This window comes from Triticum dicoccoides, chromosome 1B, assembly GCF_002162155.2.
Source record: "Triticum dicoccoides isolate Atlit2015 ecotype Zavitan chromosome 1B, WEW_v2.0, whole genome shotgun sequence".
In the NCBI taxonomy this organism is placed as follows: Eukaryota; Viridiplantae; Streptophyta; class Magnoliopsida; order Poales; family Poaceae; genus Triticum; species Triticum dicoccoides.
This window is the reverse complement of record NC_041381.1, coordinates 16,350,251-16,359,462: the sequence shown is the minus strand read 5'-3', so window position 1 is coordinate 16,359,462 and position 9,212 is coordinate 16,350,251. Positions and strand designations below refer to the sequence as shown.

Here is a 9,212-nt window from a genome sequence, read left to right as displayed (position 1 = left end):
CGGAAGGTGTGAACACTCAAGTGTTCAGTGGAACATGATGAAACGCAGTAAAACTGGGGACGCTTTCTGGAATTTTCTTTGGGTTTTGGACACCAACCAACAGAGGTGCCGGAACACGGCGGCTAGCGTTTAGGCCTTTACAAAACGAGATGCCCAAGTCTCCACAAGTCACATGCTTTATAGCCATTACAATCCAATGGAAAAGCAAACAGAAAGAAAGGGAGCAGGTGAGAGTGTCGGAAAAGGAACAGCGACGTGGAGCGGCCAGCAGCCATCCAAACGAACATCCATGTCCATAACGAGCTCATGCTGGCACGATGCGGCAGGAGAGGTCTTGAGGTGTTGGATGAAGAAGGATGGACGGCTGAATCTAAATTACTGTCAAAGCTGTACGCTGCCTGTTAACTGAATATATAAGATCAGGTGTCGAATTCTTCAGACCGGCGCCTGATCTATTAAACTGAATATAAGATGAGGTGTCCATTTCTTCAGACCGGTGCCTGACCTTTTAAACTGAGTATAAGATCAGGTGCCGATTTCTTCATACCGGTGCTTGAAACAGCGCCTCTCCGGCCTTGCTCGCGTCAATTTCATGATGTTTCTCCATGGCGCGAGGGATGAAGATGTGGAGGCTGCGGAGGGTGCGGTCAAGAGCATGGCCGATGCGCGCCCCGACGGTCTCACATTTAAAATTCACAGATTTGAAGGTCTCATGAATGCTGCACGACTGTAGGCAATGCTGAACTCTTACCTCTTGTTTCTTTTTCAGCATTCATAGCAGGGCGTATATCAAAAGTTAGGATGGCCATACAGACTGGATTTTGATCCTCTTTCAATACTGCAATAGTTAGTGACAGCAGGCTGATGGCGTTGTTCTATGCTTTGTGCTGAATCACCTAAATTTGGCTCCAGTATTACCATGGACATGGAACTGCAGTCAGTGTTGCTCAAAATTTGTTTCTGATTCAGCATGCATCCATGCATGCTGCAGCCAGAATCCTCCGCTGAGAGCACACATATTTAGCAGGAGAGAATAAATCAAGACACAGTGAGTGGGAGACCCACATATATACGAGAAGAAAAGATTACGCCAAACACAAGTTGGCTGCCATTGCCATGCCAGATGAACAATAACAAGTATAGCAAACAGGCTGGAAACGATGCAGATGCAGACATGAACAAGCTGTACATAATTACAGGATATATGTGACTCTGAACTGAAACAATCATCAACAGTACTCCTAATTAACTTGCCTTGGATTGCTGGGCGTGATTGACTTCTGAAGCTCGATCAGACCGTCTTCAGTACAGGTCGGTTTGGGTTCTTGGCGAGCTCGGCCCTCGGGTGTGCCATGTGATAAAAGACACATTCTAGCACAACTTCCTTGAGGCTGGCGAGAGATGGTAGACCCAAAACGGAACTTCGAAGGACGTGAGAAGCACTCCTGTCAAACTTGAGCACCTCAAGCTTCGGGGTTGTTCCTTGTTCAAACTTGACAGACCTGAGGCTTGATCCAAGTCCCATGCTCAGCTCCAGCACCACCAGGCTCCCCAACATCCCCTGCTGGAAATTGAGATGGACCTCTTCACCCTCGAGTGACTTCTTCAACAGATGCAGGAATGCCAGATTTGTTAGGTTCCCAAGGACTTGTATGGCATCATCGTGCTCTAGTATCATGGAGCTCCGCAGCTTCAGCTTCACCAGATTCTTGAGCCCCTGGATCCATTCCGGCAGTTTGACCAGGTTGCCATACAACTTGAGGCTCTGCAGTGTCTCTGGAAACGAGAACTTTCCCTCCAAGCACTCACATAAACCTGGCTTCCCCTCTGACCGGATTGACAATGACTCCAGGTGGCTCAAACCAACAATTGCTGAACATAACTCTTTGCCATTTCCCTTGTTGACGCCAGTCACTCCCAACTTGCGCAGCTGAGCGAGTCCTTTTATGTCCAGTAGAACATCCTTCCCACGCCGCCCGATGTTCACAACACCCAGTGTGCGCAGGGCTTTAAGCTTCCTCATCCTTCTAGGCACTAGAACACCATACAAGTCCAGGCACATTGCAAAAGCAGGGAGTATAGAACAGCACATCATAGTGCATCTATCATGGATTTTCAAGTCATCACGATATTTAGATAATAAATAAGAAAACAGCAAGCACTGAGGCAAGAGGCATAGCCTGTTCCTCATTTTTTCTGGAATTGCTTTTAACAGTTCTTCCTCATATGAGACATCCTCATCATACGAGTTTCTACCAACACGAAGATATTGTAGCTTCCGAAGCTTGATGATGGTGTTTGGCAGCATAAATATGTGTGTATCTCTGATGTCTAGTGTCTCAAGTTTTCTCAGGTCACCCACCGAATCTGGAAGGTCAAAAATATTCTCGCATCCTTTAAGAGAAATGTATGTTAGGTGAAGAAGCCTCCCGATATGCTTAAGGTGATGATCAGAAAGACCTGTGGTGTCTTCGAGGTCCAGCACTAGCAGAAGACTCATCTTATCAGAAATGAAAAATGACTTCCACTCACCAAAAACTGTTACTGATCTTACACGGGACATGTCCACTATGCTCTCAAACTCAGTCTTATCTCCTTCCCAATTGCCGTTTATAGCAAGGTGTCGTGCTATGCCCTGGGTGTTTACGCTGCAGCCTTGCTCTAGTGTAAAAACAAGATTTTCTTCCATTGACTTTGACATGCCGATTTCACGCATGAGGTCATGGACTTGGCATGAATTAAATCCTTTTGCACTATGAATTGATTGTTGATATGGTAGGATCATACTGCTTCTTATAAGCTCCATGAAGTAGCTAGCCCCTATTTCCTCCGCAGACCTGCCGTGCACCGCCCTTGAGTAACCCTCTGCACTCCACCGACGTGCCAAGCGCCCTCGTCCAATCCTGTAGTCTTCGGGAAAGATGGGCAAATACAGGAAACAAGACTTGAGATGATAAGGTAAGCCATCATAGCTTCTCATAAGGATAGTTCTTATGGTCCCAAGCTCTGGATTCATCTCCAACTCGACACTGATATACTCATTCAATTTCCTCCATTCTACAGCAGTTTTTGGTTGGTTTGCCAGAAAGCCCCCAATGGTGACTATTGCAATAGGAAGTCCCTTGCATTTCTTTAGGATCAGGTTTGCCTGTTCAACTAACTCGGGATACTGCTCATTCAAATTCGTAGTCCTATCAAATACCTGAAATTGATACAAGTTAAGATCATAAGTATTTGCATCAATTTTAATCAGTTATATGTGTTATAACCCGACCACATGACGTTAAAATCTACAAGATATATATGCATTTTTAAAATCCAAGCAAATGAAGCACATGACCATACACTGTTTGTACCTTTTCAATGAAGAGGTCACGTGCGCTGTTCTGTCCCAGACTTTTGAGCTCGTATATTTTCTCATATTCAGAATTCTTGGAACAGTGCTTAGCAATATCCTTTATCCTTGTGGTGACTATGATTCGGCTGGATGTTTCTGTTGGAGGAAGATATGGTATTATGGCGTCCCATTCTGTGGTGGCTAATAGATCATCAAGGACAATCAAGTATTTCTTCATTTCTAATTGTTTGACCAAATCTTCCACATCCTTGCATTCCAACTGCTTAGCTAAGTTTTTTAGGAGCTCTTGAGGATTGAAAGGACGCATAATTGTGACACAAGCACGCTTCTCAAAATTGCCAATGAGTTCTTGGCATTGGTAGACATCTTTGATTATTGTGGTTTTTCCAACACCGCCCATTCCCCATAGGCAGATCACCTCACATCGCCGGCTATCTTCATTTGCAATTAGCTTGAGAATATCTGATTTTTCATTCTCTCGCCCGATGAGCTGAGATTCCTTAAAAGCTACTAGCATCGTCTCTGTGCGATTGAGCATCTTCTTACTGGTAGAGTTGTCACTGCTGTTGGTGTCCACATTTGAGCTAGACCCCGCCTCCATTAAATCCATTCCAACTTGTGAACCCTAGTCACAAGCAAGCAATGATTAGGTGGGAAAATACACAGGAGGTCTTGGATGCTCCACAACCCTATATGAATTTCAAATGTAAAAAATACCCAAAAAATAAAAAAATTCTGAAATTTGGGGATGTCAAACCTGGGTTCTCAATCTACTCCCGTGTGAAATTTCATGAAAAATATACCAGGAGACATATCCGTGGCTAAGTAAATATTGTCCGAACAAAAATCCATCCATTTTTGTCTTTATTGTCACGAATACGTTTCCTGGTTTTTTTCACGAAATTTCACATGGGAGTAGATCGGGAACCCAGGTTTGATATCCCAAAATCCCAGATTTTTTTCAAACTTCTCGGTATTTATTTGAATTTAATGTTCGTATAGGGGTGTGGAGCACCCGGATGCTACAAATCCGCTTCCTGATTAGGTGCTGCTTTCTTTCATATTCTAGGATGATAGCTGGTCGCGTGTTCAACCTTGAAAGTGGTCTATGCTTTTTTTTTCCATTCTTTAGCTTTAAGCAAACATTTTACAACTATAAAATCTTCTCTAAAGTGCAGCTCAGACCGTAATTCAAGGGATCGTATTGGTCTGAAAGTCTTAATTCAGTATATATAAATAGAAGTTTTGCTACTGCTCAGTCGATGTCCACCTTAGCCGCAGGATTAGCCTGATCCTTGTTCAAGATTTCTGCGTGGATATTTTTGGTTACATCTCGCTATAAATTATCATTTTTTATTTTGTCCTAGTTGCACAGTTTTTTTTTGATAATTTTTTAACACAATTCCCTTTTTTTTCTTATTCATCATTCTGTATTTTTATTCTATTTGTATAGGCAACAGACTAGTATCCCATGGCTAATCCCTCGACGGAGATTTTATAACATGCTGGTTGACTATGATGACGACATGCCCTAAAAAAATAGATACAAATTGTGAGAGAAAATTGTTTGAGGTGGGAAAATTTTCAAAGCTAGATTTTTTATCGGCATGTTGTTGCATCAAACAGATGTTGGTTTCGAATGGGAGTTCATGGTTGACTATGGTCCTGCTGATACAGGTTGCCAAGACATGCCACGTTTCTTTGGTTAAAATTGCACATTTCAATTGTTATCCAAGAAGATAAAATTCCTAGATATTTCTATTGAGAGAGTTAACGATCCAATTTGAATTGAATCATGTGGGATGGTTATTATTCCATAACTTTCCTAACAAAAACTCTGCGCAAATTAGCCAAGAAGATTAACCAAAAAACAATTAAAGGAGCAACAATAGTTAGATTATTTAAGAATCTTCATATTACCTTCTTGTAGAAAACATGAAGAGTATGGTCAGCAAACAATTGCTTATGCTCTGGTGCTCCATTCTCTGCCCCTATGCATAAGCTTGCAACTCCAATTTGCTGTGTGGAAACCAAGAGCAGACTTCCTTCTTATTGTCTGGGAAGCATGTTTTAATCTGATCCCACTCTCCAATGCTGTGTACATCATTCAGCACAATCAAGTAACTCCTTTCATTCAGATATTTCTTGACCTCATGAGCAAAATCACCTTCATCAATCGTCCCCATGATCTTCAGAACTTGGGCTCCAAGAGCTGCTTTTTCTTCTATCCCCACCTCTTGAAGAAAATTAACGTAGAACTGCTCAAGCACGCCTTTCAAGAACTCAGTTGAATTGAAGGGTCGCATCAACCCAGCAACCCAGGCTCGGCATTTGAACTTCTTATGTACCTCTGGATCTTCATAGGCACTTCTGATGATGGATGTCTCTCAGAGATCACCAATACATTTCCCCCACACGGAGATCACCCTAAGGTCAATCTCCATCTTGTACATCAAGCGAATGAGATCAAATTTTGCTCTGTCCCGCTGCCGCCTTGCTTCGTCGATGCCAGACATAGCTGTACTAGCAACTGCAAACTGTCCATCGGTGGTTGGAGGCCGGGAGCCAGGGCCCTTGATGAGGTTGTAGCGCATGTTCCTCTGGCTAACATCCTCAACAGTGGCTCTGAGCTCCTTCATCTGCTTTGCCACACGGCGCCGATCAAGAAGTGTGCGATGAATACGCCACCAAGATTGCTTCTTGAGGCGCACGGCGAATTCCTGGAGAGTGTCCTCGACATCATAGGCGACATCGCGTACCTGCTTCACCCAGACCTTGACCACCCTGCTATCGTCTCCCTCGTCATGAGCGGACTGAAGGAAAGCCTGCATCATCTCCAGCTCATTGGTGATGAAGACCTGATCACGGCGGACTCCAAGCTGCAGAGCCACCTCCTCCGCCAGCGCCGATTTTGCGTAGCTAAGAGCTCCATTCAGCACGGACTTGCCAACGCTCAGCACAGTGGCCTCCATTAGCTGGTTTTTGGTTTATGTGGATTGGTTGTGATGGATAGAGGCAGCTGTGACAAGCTTGGGCGCATGTAGATGTAGATGCAAAAGCTGGTTGACTAAACGGAGGAGCTTGCTTGGCTACAAGAGCATGTCCGCAAGGTGATTTTGCCTCAATACAAGGAAGGGGACCAAGACTCAACAAGGCTGCGCTCGGGTGCAAGTCCTAATAATTAAGTTCAGTTTAGCAGGGAGGCATGTGCTACCTAACTTGGATGGAGGTTGATGAGCATCTCTAGAGGAGCTTGCTTGGCTGCAAGAGTGTGGCGACTAGTTGCCAAATTGTCCTTTGTAAATTGGGCAAGTGGTATCATTATAAGGAGAAGAGCAAGACTCGAGGCCAGCTGGGTCCAAGTCCTAACAATTAACTTAAGTTTAGCAGGGAGGCAAGTGCTTCGTGACGCGCCTCGAGATTGGTCAAGCTACTCTGCTTGCTGCTGGATGCTGGGCATCTTCCATTAGGATGAGCACAAAACATGGAGTAGATGGGATCGTGATGCGGTTTGAAAACGCGATCCCGCGACAGCAGAGGCATGCGGCAGGTCGGCAGCGGAGGGTCGCGGCGGTTCAGTACATCACAGGCGGTCCATGTTTCTGCCGAACACAGTGATAACCCGGCGCGCGGAAGGTGGCTTGCAGGCGCAGCGAAGCAAAGCGGGCACCGTGGAGTTGTAGCGGCTCGGACTCAACAGCAATGCAAAATATAACTATTGGGAAGATGGATGCTCAAGCAGGGCAAAACTATGTAGTTTGGACGGCAGACGAGATAGTTTATAGAAAAATAGAGACAAATTTCCATAGTGAGAGGGACGCCTCAACTAAACAGGGAAGAGCCATGGAGGCATTTCCTCACATCAGCACGTCACAACTTTGTTTGTAAGTCATAAATGTTAACGTGTATCTTCTGGGTACAACATCGTTTTCCTTGGAGGTTAAACTATTGTTACTCAACCATCAATCAAAAAAAAAATGAAGGCGGGTCTGCAAGTTGGTACCTCCAACTCAAACCATGTTAATGTAATCAAATCATGCATGAGCTTTCGTGCATAACGTCATTTTCCAGCTTGGCCAATATATACTTTAGGTGAAGTTATAAGGATCTATCCAGATTCATGCATGAATTCAGAAAAAAAAAGAAAAAAAAAGAAAAAAAAAGAGATAAGGATTGATGGATGCATGCATGTGATCCAGATTAGCACGGATCGGTAGGTAAGGCAGAGGCAGCAGTTTCTGCGTGCAATGGTAGGTAAGTTGCCAGGCAGATACTATCAAAAAAAGTTGCCAGGGAGATAGCTTACTGTTAACTCTGCCAGGCAGACAGCTTCATGTAGTAAAGCAAGACAGAGATCAAGAGAAGAAAGGAGTGGAGTGGTTACAACTCATGGTTGAATTACTTTGAACACTATACAGCACTAGTTGCCTATATCCACTTCAGCACTAATTTGCTCCTCTGATGTAGGATGCAAAAAAATGAGGAATATATATACTTGTGCAGAAAACCTCTAAAAAGGTAGATTAGATTCAGTGATCTATTTGACATAGACAGTCAGCTCATAACTGTTATGGTCATGGTTAAGACAGTCTTAGAAAACTTCGATGATACAAGTGCAACGGGCATGGCTGTGTGCATTACTTGATGCAGACACCGGGGTTATCCTCCTTTTTGAAAAAAAGAGTCACGGGTGATGCTTCCGACTATGACAGTCTTAGAAAACTTCGATGTAGAGCAACACCAAACATCAATCAGAACTTTGGTATAACAACATCACATAAGTACGATCCATTTCAGATATGCGTGCAACACCAATTCCAGGGTGAAAAGCTCATGTATTGCTAATCAGTTTGCTCTCTTCAAATTCAAATAAGATCAACACCGAATACCAATCAACATTCTGAAGCAAGATCATACCCACACATACAAGAAGCCACCAGGACAACTTAAGCTACATGTCGAACTTGCAGCTCAGAGGAAAAGAAAGACGCAACAAATGAACAGAGTGGGCAGGCGTGGGCATGATCTCCTCCTCGTCAATGCGTCGAGCGTGCCAAAAGCAGATAAACCTCCTGCTGACAATCACGCAACAACACATCAGGTGAGACCAAAAATGCTTTAAAAAATAGAAGGGGGTTGGATTGTTACCTGTGTTCTCTGTTTTTGACTTTGGCCTAGATTCTTCAATGCTGTCCATCGGTGTTTCATACTACATATACTGTACTAAGACGGACCTCATCCTGTTACCAAATGCAAGACTGGGCGTACATTTCAGCTTCTGCTGTCAACAACATTGTTTTACATGGCCTCAGTTAAGACGCAACATTGTAACAGCTCAAGGTTGTAGACGCAGTACAAGACCAAGAAGATCTTCACACAGATCAGGGTTACATTGCCATTTTTCTCCAGTTATTACCAATAGAAGAACATGAATAACCAAATTTGCAATTGGCTGGGACTGATACACAACACAACAAATATCAAGCCTTACCCTTGATCTAAGTAAACTGCATCAGTCACAAAGTGAAGAAGATCACACCGTAAGTTGATGCACATCAAGCATTATTACCAATCAAAGCTTATATTTCTAGTACAAACGTACATGCAGTTGCTCTGTGAGGAACACTTCCATACAACAACCTTACGAATTCACAAGAAATTCAATGTGAACTAGAATGAACGGACATCAATACGGTGAGGAGAGACAAACTATCATGCTTGGGCTCCGAACCTCTTCAACACAGCACCACTTTGATTCGCGGCAACCTGGTCACGCAAGTCCTTCACGAAGTCTTCCTTGTACTCTTGGTCATACAACATAAATTCCTTGAGGCTTGGGAGAGATGATAGCCCG

General features: G+C 43.8%; 1 pseudogene; it reads right to left on the bottom strand.

The window, feature by feature from the left end:
• Positions 1 to 586: 586 nt before the first annotated feature.
• LOC119316243 lies at positions 587 to 6,541 on the bottom strand (annotated as a pseudogene).
• Positions 6,542 to 9,212: the final 2,671 nt, after the last annotated feature.